The sequence below is a fragment of the Oncorhynchus mykiss genome, chromosome 27, assembly GCF_057628025.1.
Source record: "Oncorhynchus mykiss isolate SJ-2025 chromosome 27, ASM5762802v1, whole genome shotgun sequence".
In the NCBI taxonomy this organism is placed as follows: Eukaryota; Metazoa; Chordata; class Actinopteri; order Salmoniformes; family Salmonidae; genus Oncorhynchus; species Oncorhynchus mykiss.
Window position 1 is genome coordinate 4,119,553 of NC_143048.1, and position 13,651 is coordinate 4,133,203.

Sequence of the window (13,651 nt, forward strand, 5' to 3'; positions counted from 1 at the left end):
TTTTAATGCCTACAACACACTCTGTGGAGGGAAACAAATAGATGGAAATAGCCAAGTGATGTAAACTCTGATTTAAATGAAAGACCAGGATTGATGTAGCCACAAGGAAAGAGTCTACGTTGGACCTAATTCTGGTATCTAATGCAACGGCAGGAATCTGTCTGTGAGAGGTATGGGAGGATTCGACAGTAGGGAGTGATCCTTATCCTTACTGTATGCACAGTAGGCTGAGGGAGGAGGAGGTGTCAGTGGACGGAGTAGGCAGGTTGGTGTTTGGAAGGGCAAAGTGGAACCAGTTTCAGGAGCTGATGAGTGAGCAGGTGATGGATCGGTGGATATAAGAGGGTATGTGGATACTATGAATAACTGGGTACAGCTTTAGTGGGGGCAGCTACTGAGGCTATAAGAGTTCAGGCAGGAAGAGGAGGAAAGCAGTCCGATGGTGGACAGAGGAGCGTGGGGCAATGGTGACTAGGAACAGGGTATTTAGAGTGCTGAAAAGGACACACAACTTCCAACATCTGATTCAGTATAAGCAGGCCCAGGCCCTGGTGAGGAGAACAAAGAGGTCATGTTGGCGTCGGTTCTGTGGCACCATTGGAAGGGCGACACCTGTGGGAGAAGTGTGGGGGATGATTAAGAAGATGAGTGGGGCCAGAAGGGCGTGGGATAATCCAGTATTGATGAGTGGGGTCAGAAGGGAGTGGGATAATCCAGTATTGATGAGTGGGGCCAGAAGGGAGTGGGATAATCCAGTATTGATGAGTGGGGCCAGAAGGGAGTGGGATAATCCAGTAATGATGAGTGGGGCCAGAAGGGAGTGGGATAATCCAGTATTGATGAGTGGGGCCAGAAGGGAGTGGGATAATCCAGTAATGATGAGTGGGGCCAGGAGGGAGTGGGATAATCCAGTATTGATGAGTGGGGCCAGGAGGGAGTGGGATAATCCAGTATTGATGAGTGGGGTCAGAAGGGAGTGGGATAATCCAGTATTGATGAGTGGGGCCAGAAGGGAGTGAGATAATCCAGTATTGATGAGTGGGGTCAGAAGGGAGTGGGGTAATCCAGTATTGATGAGTGGGGCAAGAAGGGAGTGGGATAATCCAGTATTGATGAGTGGGGTCAGAAGGGAGTGGGATAATCCAGTATTGATAAGTAGGGCCAGAAGGGAGTGGGATAATCCAGTATTGATGAGTGGGGGCAGAAGGGAGTGGGATAATCCAGTATTGATGAGTGGGTTCAGAAGGGAGTGGGATAATCCAGTATTGATGAGTGGGGTCAGAAAGGAGTGGAATAATCCAGTATTGATGAGTGGGGCCAGAAGGGAGTGGGATAATCCAGTATTGATGAGTGGGGCCAGAAGGGAGTGGGATAATCCAGTATTGATGAGTGGGGCCAGAAGGGAGTGGGATAATCCAGTATTGATGAGTGGGGTCAAAGGGAAGTGGGATAATCCAGTATTGACGAGTGGGGTCAGAAGGGAGTGGGGTAATCCAGTATTGACGAGTGGAGTCAGAAGGGAGTGGGGTAATCCAGTATTGATGAGTGGGGCCAGAAGGGAGTGGGATAATCCAGTATTGATGAGTGGGGTCAGAAGGGAGTGGGATAATCCAGTATTGATGAGTGGGTTCAGAAGGGAGTGGGATAATCCAGTATTGACAAGTGGGGAGGATGTGCCAGTAACAGATGAGGAGAAGGCAGAGATGATGGCCAAAGCGTTTGTCTAAGTGCATAGCTCAGCAAATCTGAGAGAGAACGAGGGGGAGAACCCTGGAGTGCTGGCTAGGAGGGAGGATGTTTTTTCTGCGTTGAATGCACCATTTACCATGGGAGAGAGGGTAATATGTAAGGCTGGGTTAACTTCATCTGAGAAAGATGAGGTGTGCTATGTTATGTTGGCCCATTTTAGTAATGAGGCACTGGATAAGGTATTGGTGTTGTACAACAGAGTGTGGGAGGAAGGGAAACTACCAGGCAACTGGAAGAAGGCAGTAGTGGTACCAATCTGGAAGCCAGAGAACGAACCAAAGAGGCCAACAAGCTATTGGCCAATAGCTTTAACATCACATGCATGTAAGATTATGGAACATATTACTACAGAACAACATACTTATTTCCTGGAGAGCAGGGGGTTAGTATCGCCACATTAGGGGCTCAGGGGCTCCCGAGTGGTGCAGCAGTCTAAGGCACTGCATCTCAGTGCTAGAGGCGTCACGACAGACCCTGGTTCAATTCCAGGCTGTATCACAACTGGCTGTGATTGGGAGTCCCATAGGGCGGTGCACAATTGGCCCAGCGTCATCTGGGTTTGGCCAGGGTAGGCCGTCATTGTAAATAAGAATGTGTTCTTAACTGACTTGCCTAGTTAAATAAAGGTGAAATAAAAAAATTAATAAAAAAACACAGATGATAGACTACTCATCAAAGCTATTCGAAGCATGAAGAGTATTACAACATAATCTGGTAATTGTTCTACCATAGGGCTGCCGGACCATACTCTATACTGCCATAGTCTATTACAGATCAGATCAATGCAACATACATGGCCCTCGATGAGGAACCACCAGCTTTCCCCGTAAAACAGTTTATCCTATTTAGCACCTTACACTTTCCCACCACTCTCTCAAGAGTCCAGGTCAGCCTAATGTCAAAGCACACCACAAGGAACCTGAGGGCCCCCACCCTCTACAAGTTTATCCCATATAACTTCAATCATACCTCATCTCCCACCTTCCTCCTGGTAAAGAACACTGTCAGAGTTTTCTCTACAGAGAACCTGAATCTCCACATTAACGCCTACCGCTCTACCACATCAATTGCTTCCTGTACTTTCCTGACTACAGTATGTATGGCACATTTCTTCCCCTCTTCCATTACCCCATCATCTGCAAATAACAACCTCCCAATATCCGTCCGTACCTGAGAGTAAACCTCATTGGTCATGATTGAGAACAACCGAGGACCAATCAAGCTCCCTTGAGGTGTACCGTTATCCACTAGGTAGCTGCCTGACAGAGACTTCGCCACCCTCACCTGGATAGACCTTCCAAACAGGAAGTCCTTTATCCAGTTGTACGTTGCTCCTGGGTCCATAGTTCCCCTCCCTTCCTGAACCCACTCTGATTTTATTTATTATTTCTTAATTTTTTATTTAACCTTTATTTAACCAGGTAGGCTAGTTGAGAACAAGTTCTCATTTGCAACTGCGACCTAGCCAAGATAAAGCATAGCAGTGTGAACAGACAACACAGAGTTACACATGGAGTAAACAATTAACAAGTCAATAACACAGTAGAAAAAAAGGAGAGTCTATATACATTGTGTGCAAAAGGCATGAGGAGGTAGGCGAATAAATACAATTTTGCAGATTAACACTGGAGTGATAAATGATCAGATGGTCATGTACAGGTAGAGATATTGGTGTGCAAAAGAGCAGAAAAGTAAATAAATAAAAACAGTATGGGGATGAGGTAGGTAAAAATGGGTGGGCTATTTACCGATAGACTATGTACAGCTGCAGCGATCGGTTAGCTGCTCAGAAAGCAGATGTTTGAAGTTGGTGAGGGAGATAAAAGTCTCCAACTTCAGCGATTTTTGCAATTCGTTCCAGTCACAGGCAGCAGAGAACTGGAACGAAAGGCGGCCAAATGAGGTGTTGGCTTTAGGGATGATCAGTGAGATACACCTGCTGGAGCGCGTGTTACGGGTGGGTGTTGCCATCGTGACCAGTGAACTGAGATAAGGCGGAGCTTTACCTAGCATGGACTTGTAGATGACCTGGAGCCAGTGGGTCTGGCGACAAATATGTAGCGAGGGCCAGCCGACTAGAGCATACAGGTCGCAGTGGTGGGCGGTATAAGGTGCTTTAGTGACAAAACGGATGGCACTGTGATAAACTGCATCCAGTTTGCTGAGTAGAGTGTTGGAAGCAATTTTGTAGATGACATCGCCGAAGTCGAGGATCGGTAGGATAGTCAGTTTTACTAGGGTAAGTTTGGCGGTGTGAGTGAAGGAGGCTTTGTTGCGGAATAGAAAGCCGACTCTAGATTTGATTTTCGATTGGAGATGTTTGATATGAGTCTGGAAGGAGAGTTTACAGTCTAGCCAGACACCTAGGTACTTATAGATGTCCAAATATTCAAGGTCAGAACCATCCAGGGTGGTAATGCTAGTCAGGCGTGCTGGTGCAGGCAGCGAACGGTTGAAAAGCATGCATTTGGTTTTACTAGCGTTTAAGAGCAGTTGGAGGCCACGGAAGGAGTGTTGTATGGCATTGGGGCTCGTTTGGAGGTTAGATAGCACAGTGTCCAATGACGGGCCGGAAGTATACAGAATGGTGTCGTCTGCGTAGAGGTGGATCAGGGAATCGCCCGCAGCAAGAGCAACATCATTGATATATACAGAGAAAAGAGTCGGCCCGAGAATTGAACCCTGTGGCACCCCCATAGAGACTGCCAGAGGATCGGACAGCATGCCCTCCGATTTGACACACTGAACTCTGTCTGCAAAGTAATTGGTGAACCAGGCAAGGCAGTCATCAGAAAAACCGAGGCTACTGAGTCTGCCGATAAGAATATGGTGATTGACAGAGTCGAAAGCCTTGACAAGGTCGATGAAGACGGCTGCACAGTACTGTCTTTTATCGATGGCAGTTATGATATCGTTTAGTACCTTGAGGCGGCTGAGGTGCACCCATGACCGGCTCGGAAACCAGATTGCACAGCGGAGAAGGTACGGTGGGATTCGAGATGGTCAGTGACCTGTTTGTTGACTTGGCTTTCGAAGACCTTAGATAGGCAGGGCAGGATGGATATAGGTCTGTAACAGTTTGGGTCCAGGGTGTCTCCCCCTTTGAAGAGGGGGATGACTGCGGCAGCTTTCCAATCCTTGGGGATCTCAGACGATATGAAAGAGAGGTTGAACAGGCTGGTAAAAGGGGTTGCGACAATGGCGGCGGATAGTTTCAGAAATAGAGGGTCCAGATTGTCAAGCCCAGCTGATTTGTACGGGTCCAGGTTTTGCAGTTCTTTCAGAACATCTGCTATCTGGATTTGGGTAAAGGAGAACCTGGAGAGGCTTGGGCGAGTAGCTGCGGGGGGGGCGGAGCTGTTGGCCGAGGTTGGAGTAGCCAGGCGGAAGGCATGGCCAGCCGTTGAGAAATGCTTGTTGAAGTTTTCGATAATCATGGATTTATCGGTGGTGACCGTGTTACCTAGCCTCAGTGCAGTGGGCAGCTGGGAGGAGGTGCTCTTGTTCTCCATGGACTTCACAGTGTCCCAGAACTTTTTGGAGTTGGAGCTACAGGATGCAAATTTCTGCCTGAAGAAGCTGGCCTTAGCTTTCCTGACTGACTGCGTGTATTGGTTCCTGACTTCCCTGAACAGTTGCATATCGCGGGGACTATTCGATGCTATTGCAGTCCGCCACAGGATGTTTTTGTGCTGGTCGAGGGCAGTCAGGTCTGGAGTGAACCAAGGGCTATATCTGTTCTTAGTTCTGCATTTTTTTGAACGGAGCATGCTTATCTAAAATGGTGAGGAAGTTACTTTTAAAGAATGACCAGGCATCCTCAACTGACGGGATGAGGTCAATGTCCTTCCAGTATACCCGGGCCAGGTCGATTAGAAAGGCCTGCTCACAGAAGTGTTTTAGGGAGCGTTTGACAGTGATGAGGGGTGGTCGTTTGACTGTGGCTCCGTAGCGGATACAGGCAATGAGGCAGTGATCGCTGAGATCCTGGTTGAAGACAGCGGAGGTGTATTTGGAGGGCCAGTTGGTCAGGATGACGTCTATGAGGGTGCCCTTGTTTACAGATTTAGGGTTGTACCTGGTGGGTTCCTTGATGATTTGTGTGAGATTGAGGGCATCTAGCTTAGATTGTAGGACTGCCGGGGTGTTAAGCATATCCCAGTTTAGGTCACCTAACAGAACCAACTCTGAAGCTAGATGGGGGGTGATCAATTCACAACTGGTGTCCAGGGCACAGCTGGGAGCTGAGGGGGTCGGTAGCAGGCGGCAACAGTGAGAGACTTATTTCTGGAGAGAGTAATTTTTAAAATTAGTAGTTCGAACTGTTTGGGTATGGACCTGGAAAGTATGACATTACTTTGCAGGCTATCTCTGCAGTAGACTGCAACTCCTCCCCCTTTGGCAGTTCTATCTTGACGGAAAATGTTTTAGTTGGGTATGGAAATCTCCGAATTTTTGGTGGCCTTCCTGAGCCAGGATTCAGATACGGCAAGGACATCAGGGTTAGCAGTGTCCTAAAGCAGTGAGTAAAACAAACTTAGGGAGGAGGCTTCTGATGTTGACATGCATGAAACCAAGGCTTTTTCGATCACAGAAGTCAACAAATGAGGGTGCCTGGGGACATGCAGGGCCTGGGTTTACCTCCACATCACCCGCGGAACAGAGGAGGAGTAGTATGAGGGTGCGGCTAAAGGCTATCAAAACTGGTCGCCTAGAGCGTTGGGGACAGAGAATAAAAGGAGCAGATTTCTGGGCATGGTAGAATATATTCAGGGCATAATGCGCAGACAGGGGTATGGTGGGGTGCGGGTACAGCGGAGGTAAGCCCAGGCACTGGGTGATGATGAGAGAGGTTGTATCTCTGGACATGCTGGTTGTAATGGGTGAGGTCACCGCATGTGTGGGAGGTGGGACAAAGGAGGTATCAGGGGTATGAAGAGTGGAACTAGGGGCTCCATTGTAAACTAAACAATGATAACTAACCTGAACAACAGTATACAAGGCATATTGACATTTGAGAGAGACATACAGCGAGGCATACAGTAATCACAGGTGTTGAATTGGGAGAGCTAGCTAAACAGTAGGTGAGACAACAACAGCTAATCAGCTAGCACAACAACAGCAGGTAAAATGGCGTTGACTAGGCAGGGAGGGTCGGATTAACTACACACAGAGCCTGAGTGCGGCTGGGGCCGACAGATAAAACATAAACAAGCAGAATGGAGTACCGTGATTAATGGACAGTCCAGCATGCATCAGCTATGTAACCAAGTGATCAGTGTCCAGGGGGCAGCGGTGGATGGGGCAGGGAAGCTAGACTGGCGAGTATTATCCAGGTTAAAAAAACTGGCTGGCTGTGCAGAAGGTAAAGCCGCTAGCAGTGGCTAACAATGACTAAATAGCTTGTAGCTAGTTAGCTGGTTAGCTTCTGGAGGTTCTTGAATGTGTTCTAAAAATGTAAAAAATTTAAAATAATAGCGATTCCGTATCACATTGGGTGAGGCAGGTTACCGGAAGGTATAATCGAATTAAAAATCGAAAAGAGATTGAAAGTAAATATGGGTCCAGTGAGTGGTTGGGACGCGGCGATTCAGACAGTTAGCAGGCCTGTGCTAACAAGCTAACAGTTAGTAGGCCGAGGCTAAACAAGGTAGCAGTTAGCGGACCGGGGCTAAACAAGCTAGCAGTTAGCAGGCCGAGTTAGCAAGCAAGCAGATAGCAAGGGCTAGAAGGTCTTTGGGGGACGTCGCGATGGGGTGAGTCTGTTTATGCCTCTTCACGCGGTGACATCGATAGACCGGTCGTGGGTCCGGATATTGTAGCCCAGGAGTATGCTTCGGTGGTAGCTCAGGAGCTCTGGCCGGGCTAGCTTCAAGCTAAGTGGATGGAAACGCTAACCAGGAGTAATCATCCGGAGTTGCGGTTAGCTAGTTAGCTAGTTGTGAAGATCCAGCTGAAGATGTTCCGTTTGCGGTGGGAATCCGGAGGGAATCCGGGGATAAAAATAATAGGTCCGTTATGCTCTGGTTAGAGTCGCGTTGTTCGAACTGGCGAGAGCTTTCCGAGCTAAAGGTTAGCTGATGACCAGTTAGCTGATGACCGCTAGCAATGGTTTGCTGGTAGTTAGCTGGCTAGCTTCAGTTGAGGGGTTCCGGATCCAAAGTAAATATGAATACTTTAGAAAAAAAAAGCAGATCTGCGCTACATTGGGTGAGGCGGGTTGCGGAGAGTATTTCGAAGTTGAGGTTTAGCAAAATGTTTTAAAAGATATGCGAAGAAAAGTATGTAAAAAAACGATATATACAAGGGACACGACACGACGTCTGACTGCTACGCCATCTTGGATCTCTTAGTAAGTTGGTGTTTGTAACCTGAGATAGCCTGGAGGAGTAGAACTGGCAATGAATTATTGGGTCAACCTACAGTAACATGGGGTGTCTCATCCTGTGAAAGGGATTTTACAGGCATGCTGGGAACATGAGCGAGGACAGAACACAAGCTTTGGGTGGGTGAGTAATACCCAGACGAGGGAGATGGGACTGTATGGAAGGGAGTTTAGTCCAACGGTAGCTATTCCTGTGAATCCACCATGGCTGCTCCCGCCTCCAGTAGTCTGGCAGTGTTGGAGAGATTATGGAAAGATAGGGAGGGTGTTGATCCATCTGATTTGTTTAATAGACATCTGGATCCTGTGTATATCAGGATTATGTGGCGATTTTCACAGATGGTTCAACAGATCCAAGGACAGGACATACTGGGTCAGCATTTGCAGTGCAGGAATGTGGGGTGGCAGTCAAGAAATATATTACGGATCATCTGGCTGTATAAATGTCGGAGTGGATGGCCATACTGTTGGCCTTGCAGTGGGTGGAGGAAGTCAAGCCAGACATAGTAGTTATTTGCTCTAATTCAAGTGCAGTGTTGAGTCTGCAGTCCCATTTCAGGGTTAGACAGATGGGTATACAGACAAGCTATATACAGACAATATATATATATATTTATTTATTTGTTTTTAATTGGGGGGGGGGCTTGCATGTTATTTTGGCATTAATACGTGTCACATATCAGTTTGCAAACAATGTAAAAACATATTACAACTGAGTTAATAAAGCCGCATACAACCATGGTCTCTTTTTTATTTTCTTGAGTAAGGCAGCTCCAAAATGCAAGTGTTTCAGCCTAGCTCAAGGGCTTTCTGTGGTGGTGGGGCGGGCCACCAGAAAATAGGAGCATTGCACCATGATTGGCTCAGTATTGTGTCACTCATGGGGACATTGCGCAATCGCCTAGCTTCAGTCCTTAAGTAAGGGTAGACATCCCTTACATAGCACGAAATGAGGGGAAGGTTGCTTACTTCGTTGTAGGACGCGGTTTCATCAACGGTTCAGAAATCCATATTCCTCCCTAAAATCTCACCAGAAGGAACAGGTTGATGGTTTCAGCCATGGTATTCTCATTTTCCTTATGTTGTTTACCTAACAAGCATCAGGTGACTATTTTTCAGGAATACTCAGGTATTTCAATGTATTAGTTTGTTCTTGCATGACCAGAAGACCTATTTTGTTTACAAACTTATGAAGAAGATTGAAAGCTGTATTTATTTTTTATGTATACAGTAACTAAGATACTGTTTTAAAGGGCATACAGGTCTGCTCTGACTTGACACGGTTGTTGTTCTATTTAGTTATTAATACTTATTTCCAAAATAGGTCTTAGGGACGTTTACAGTGCCTTGCGAAAGTATTCGGCCCCCTTGAACTTTGCGACCTTTTGCCACATTTCAGGCTTCAAACATAAAGATATAAAACTGTATTTTTTTGTGAAGAATCAACAACAAGTGGGACACAATCATGAAGTGGAACGACATTTATTGGATATTTCAAACTTTTTTATAAAATCATAAACTGAAAAATTGGGCGTGCAAAATTATTCAGCCCCTTTACTTTCAGTGCAGCAAACTCTCTCCAGAAGTTCAGTGAGGATCTCTGAATGATCCAATGTTGACCTAAATGACTAATGATGATAAATACAATCCACCTGTGTGTAATCAAGTCTCCGTATAAATGCACCTGCACCGTGATAGTCTCAGAGGTCCGTTAAAAGCGCAGAGAGAATCATGAAGAACAAGGAACACACCAGGCAGGTCCGAGATACTGTTGTGAAGAAGTTTAAAGCCGGATTTGGATACAAAAATATTTCCCAAGCTTTAAACATCCCAAGGAGCACTGTGCAAGCGATAATATTGAAATGGAAGGAGTATCAGACCACTGCAAATCTACCAAGACCTGGCTGTCCCTCTAAACTTTCAGCTCATACAAGGAGAAGACTGATCAGTGATGCAGCCAAGAGGCCCATGATCACTCTGGATGAACTGCAGCGATCTACAGCTGAGGTGGGAGAATCTGTCCATAGGACAACAATCAGTCGTATATTGCACAAATCTGGCCTTTATGGAAGAGTGGCAAGAAGAAAGACATTTCTTAAAGATATCCATAAAAAGTGTCGTTTAAAGTTTGCCACAAGCCACCTGGGAGACACACCAAACATGTGGAAGAAGGTGCTCTGGTCAGATGAAACCAAAATTGAACTTTTTGGCAACAATGCAAAACGTTATGTTTGGCGTAAAAGCAACACAGCGCATCACCCTGAACACACCATCCCCACTGTCAAACATGGTGGTGGCAGCATCATGGTTTGGGCCTGCTTTTCTTCAGCAGGGACAGGGAAGATGGTTAAAATTGATGGGAAGATGGATGGAGCCAAATACAGGACCATTCTGGAAGAAAACCTGATGGAGTCTGCAAAAGACCTGAGACTGGGACGGAGATTTGTCTTCCAACAAGACAATGATCCAAAACATAAAGCAAAATCTACAATGGAATGGTTCAAAAATAAACATATCCAGGTGTTAGAATGGCCAAGTCAAAGTCCAGACCTGAATCCAATCGAGAATCTGTGGAAAGAACTGAAAACTGCTGTTCACAAATGCTCTCCATCCAACCTCACTGAGCTCGAGCTGTTTTGCAAGGAGGAATGGGAAAAAATGTCAGTCTCTCGATGTGCAAAACTGATAGAGGCATACCCCAAGCGACTTACAGCTGTAATCGCAGCAAAAGGTGGCGCTACAAAGTATTAACTTAAGGGGGCTGAATAATTTTGCACGCCCAATTTTTCAGTTTTTGATTTGTTAAAAAAGTTTGAAATATCCAATAAATGTCGTTCCACTTCATGATTGTGTCCCACTTGTTGTTGATTCTCCACAAAAAAATACAGTTTTATCTTTATGTTTGAAGCCTGAAATGTGGCAAAAGGTCGCAAAGTTCAAGGGGGCCGAATACTTTCGCAAGGCACTGTATATGTAAAACATTTTGTTATTCAATTATTTTATGATCAGTTTTCATATTTACTTAAAATAGTAGGTACCCTTTTATTTAAATTATTATTTGTTGTTTTATTTCTCAGAATAGTTCCTGATTACACTAAATAGGGTTTTTAGTCTCTCTTACTACAAGAACTCTTGGTTTGGTCTTGAACATAATTTCCAGTTGAGTTGAATTTCAAAGCCAGATAATGTCTAGCTCAAAGGTTATGGAATAAGCTATTTTCACTTTAAATTGACTTAAATGGTGCAGATTTCGGTTCCTTATCGTTTACGTTCACTGCTCCTACGTCTTTGACTCATCCTACTACAGTTTATACTTTTGTATAATCTTTGTTGTTTTGTCTTTGTGTATATTATCTCTTAATGCTAGGGGGTTACGAAACAATGTGAAGCGCAGGCCTTATTTTTATTTGCTAAACAATTTCGAACATATTTTTGCTTTTTTCAAGTCTCACTCAATTTTGGCTGATGCCAACTTCTGGAGGTCACAGTGGGGCAACGATATTTGGCTCTCCCATGGATCTGAACGCTCCGCCGGTGTCACTACAATGAAAAATACCTTTGGTGGTAATATTCTACACTCGGAATGTGACCCCTTTGGTCACTTTATTTGTCTTGTGATCAGTTACAATGACATTACGCTCATTACTGTAAACTTCTACAGGTACAACACCAAACATGAGAATGATGAGTTACTTGAATCTATGGAGAAGCATATACTTCATTGATTATCTAAATTTCCCAATTTGTTATTATTGATAGGAGGGGACTTGAACATTACAATAGATAATTCAACTGATAGATGGCCCCCAGGTAGGCCAACCAATCCGAATTTGGGTTTAATACTTTTTATGGAAAAGTTTGATCTTACTGATATATGGAGAGAGAGGTTTTAAATTTGAGGTTAAAGATCTGCTCTCACACTTTTGGGAAAGGGCTTGTGAAGAAAAATCTTATTGCAAGAACTGGGAGCTCTTTAAATTTGAGGTGTCAAAATACCTTAGAAAATATGGTAGTGATCTTGCTAAGACCAGAAGAGCTGAGGAGGAAAAGGTGATCATTAAGATAACTTCCCTTTCTCAGAGGTCCCCAGCCGACCTCTTGGGGGAGGAGAAGATGGAACTAATTGAGTTACAAAATAAACTGGATAATATATATAAATTAAAAGCAGAAGGAGCCTTTATTAGATCTAGGAAAAAATGGATTGAGGAGGGAGAACAGAATTCATCCTATTTCTTTAGACTTGAGAAATTTCACTCTAAAAATAACACTATCCATAAGTTAAACATTGATGGTGTTATTACAGATGACCAAAAATGAATCGCTAAATACTGTAGCAATTTTTACAGAAAATTGTATAGCTCTACGTACTGTCAGGAATCCACAGATATGTTTTTTAACTCACTGAATAATGTTCACTCTATCAGTGATATAGAATCTAAACAGTGTGATGAACCCATCAAAGTTGAAGAGATTATAGAGTCTATCAAACATCTAAAGAACAATAAATCACCAGGTGTTGATGGAATTACATCAGAATTGTACTAATTATTTTCTGAACAAGTAGCTCCCTTCCTATTTGAACTCTTTTTAGAGAGTATTAAAAACAATGTTCTCCCTCCTACAATGAGTCAGGGGTTAATAACACTGATACCTACACCTAAAAATGAAGTGCTGCTCATCGATAACTGGCGTCCAATTTGTCTTCTTAATAATGACTATAAGATATTAGCCTTACTACTTGCAAAAATAATTAAAGAAGTCCTGGATGCAATCATTGATGAAACACAGTCTGGCTTCATGAGGAACAGACATATTTCTAACAATGTCAGACTAGTATTAGGCGTACTTGACTACTCAGACCTAATAACTGAGGATAGCTTCATATTATTTGTTGATTTTTATAAAGCATTTGACACAGTAGAGCATCAGTTTATCTTCCACTCCCTTGAGAGACTTGGCTTTGGGGATTTTTTCTGTAAGGCTATTAAGACTCTCTATGCAAATGGTAACAGCTCTATCAAATTGAAATATGGCACCTCACCTAGATTTGAGATAAAGAGAGGAATTAGGCAAGGTTGTCCTAGCTCTCCGTACCTGTTTTTATTAATCACCCAACTTCTTGCAAATTATTTAAATAATAGTCCTGTACAAGGTATTTCCATAGCTGGTAAAGAAATTATTATAAGCCAGCTGGCTGACGATACTACACTTTTTCTGAAAGACGCTAACCAAATTCCCATATCGATCAATGTGATACAATCCTTTTCCAAAGTGTCTGGTCTATATCTTAACATTAATAAATGTGAACTCAGAGCTGTCAAAGATTGTGTGACACCTTCATATTATGGTATTCCAGTAAAATAAGAACTTACATATTTAGGCATAACCATTACAAAGGATCAGAAGTCTAGAGGCTTACTAAATTTTAACCCTCTTATTAAAAAAACCCAGAAGAAACTAAATCAATGGCTACAGAGGGACTTGTCTTTAAAAGGTAGAGTCCTAATAACCAAGGCT